The 2500-nt window shown below is 39.1% G+C and overlaps 1 protein-coding gene across 2 annotated transcripts in view; it reads right to left on the bottom strand.

Annotated features, from left to right (window-relative positions):
- LOC143038462 (uncharacterized) overlaps nt 1–2500 on the bottom strand; it is a 12839-nt gene that overhangs the window by 8790 nt on the left and 1549 nt on the right. The gene's annotated exons all lie outside the window — the stretch shown is intronic.

Below are 2500 nucleotides of genomic sequence, written 5' to 3'. Positions count from 1 at the left end.
CCACTTCTATTCATAGTATATATAAATGATATAGACCATGGACTAAAATCTACTGTTTCCAAATTTGCTGATGATACAAAACTGTACGGAGTGGCAAATGATCACTCAAACCAATTAGATATTCAAGAGGATTTAGATGAATTACAGCAATGGTCTGAAAAGTGGCTAATGAAATTTAACACAAGTAAATGCAAGGTAATGCACATAGGTAAAAATAACAGCAAGTACGATTACAAGTTATTTGGAAATTCGTTAACAAAAGTGGATAGTGAAAAAGATCTCGGCGTAATTATCAGTAACGACCTCAAATCATCCAAGCAGTGTATTTCAGCCTCTGAGAAAGCAAATAAGATTCTGGGATTGATTGCGCGATCTTTTGATTTCAAAAGTCCATCACTCATTAACAAGCTATATAAATCGTTAGTTCGTCCACATTTGGAATATGCTGTTTCCGTATGGTCACCGAATCTCATTAAAGACATTGACAGACTGGAAAAAGTACAACGGCGAGCCACAAAACTGATTCCAAATATCAAAAATAAATCATACGAAAATCGACTTAAGCACATGAATCTGTTTTCCCTAAAAAAGCGTAGACTCAGAGGTGACTTGATACAGGTCTTTAAGATTTTAAAGGGAATTGACAACATCAAAAGTGACCAAATTTTCACATTGAATGAGAATCAGACAAGAAACAATGGTCTCAAACTGTCCGGAAATAGATTCAATTTGGAAGTAGGTAGAAACAACTTTGCCAACCGTGTAGTTAATGAATGGAATAAACTTCCTGCACAGGTAGTGCAATGTAGTTCAGTTCGAAGCTTTAAGAATCATTTAGATAAATACCTAAGTAAGATGCTGTAATTATTATAATTTATGTTATATTATTTGTTTTTGTTTTGTTATAATTTGTCTGTCTGATTTTCATTTATTATTAGTTATATGTCAATTTATTATCATTTACTATTTACCTGTTTGTTTTTTATTCAACTATACCAATGCATTTATTTATGTATTTTAATTGTTATTTACATTGTTATAGTTTTAATTTTTTTTTTTTTTTTTTTTGCATCCGACCTAGATATGGATCAAAAGGTCTCCTGTCGGCATGCTTTGCCTTTGTAATCCTTTGTAATAAATGAAAAAAATTGAGAACTGAATAAATACACACTCAAATTAATATATTTTTAACAATTAGATATATAAATATCAGGTAAAAAAAAAGAGATGAATAAGCACATACATGTATGTAAACAAGTAGATAAATACACTGGTGAATTTATGAATAGATAAATAGAGACAATTTATTAATTAACTATTACGTTAACTAATTTCTCTCTGAAGCAAAGACGAATATAAACAATTATATCAGACATGGACACCAACACATGCATACACACACACACACACACACACACACACACACACACACACACACACACACACACACACACACACACACACACACACACACACACACACACACACACACACAAACACACACACACACACATGCACGCACGCACACACACACACACACACACACACACACACACACACACACACACACACACACACACACACACACACACACACACACACACACACACACACACACACACACACACACACACACACACACACACACACACACACACACACACTCGGTGGCGCAGTTGGTAGAGCGATGAACTACGAGTATGGTGGTGCGCGTAGTGCTTGGTTCAAATCCTGCCCAGGGCCGAAATTATTTTTCGGTACAGCTGCGCTTCGGGTCGTTACTCTAACTCTCGTGGGCGGGGAGTTGGGTGTGTGTGTGTGTGTAAGGTCATAGCATTACCCATAGATCGGACCTACGAGCTCTGAGCTCTCTTCCAGGAGGGAAATAGTTGTCGATCACGAGTCCAACACGTGATCCAAAGACCAAGTGAATACACACACACACACACACACACACACACACACACACACACACACACACACACACACACACACACACACACACACACACACACACACACACACACACACACACACACACACACACACACACACACACACACACACACACACACACACACACACACACACACACACACACACACAGTGGCACAGTTGGTAGAGCGCTGAACTACTAGCATGGTAGTGCCCATAGTACTCGGTTCGAATCCTGCTTCGGGTCGTTACTCTGACTCTCGTGGGCGGGGAGTTGGATATGTGTGTGTGTGGAAGGTCATAGCATTGCCCATAGATTGGACCTACGAGCTCTGAGCTCTCTTCCAGGAGGGAAATAGCTGTCGATCACGAGTCCAACACGTGATCCAAAGACCAAGTAAACATACACACACTAACACACACACACACACACACACACACACACACACACACACACACACACACACACACACACACACACACACGAATGTGTGTCTCGACGGTTCCTTATTACTCCTGTATCTGATGTTTTCTTTCACCCATTGTGTCATACTATATCCCATGG

This window comes from Oratosquilla oratoria, chromosome 24 (assembly GCF_046742065.1).
Source record: "Oratosquilla oratoria isolate Oo_2021 chromosome 24, ASM4674206v1, whole genome shotgun sequence".
Classification (NCBI taxonomy): Eukaryota; Metazoa; Arthropoda; class Malacostraca; order Stomatopoda; family Squillidae; genus Oratosquilla; species Oratosquilla oratoria.
The sequence above is the reverse complement of the archived record's forward strand: the minus strand, read 5'-3'. Positions and strand labels throughout refer to the sequence as shown.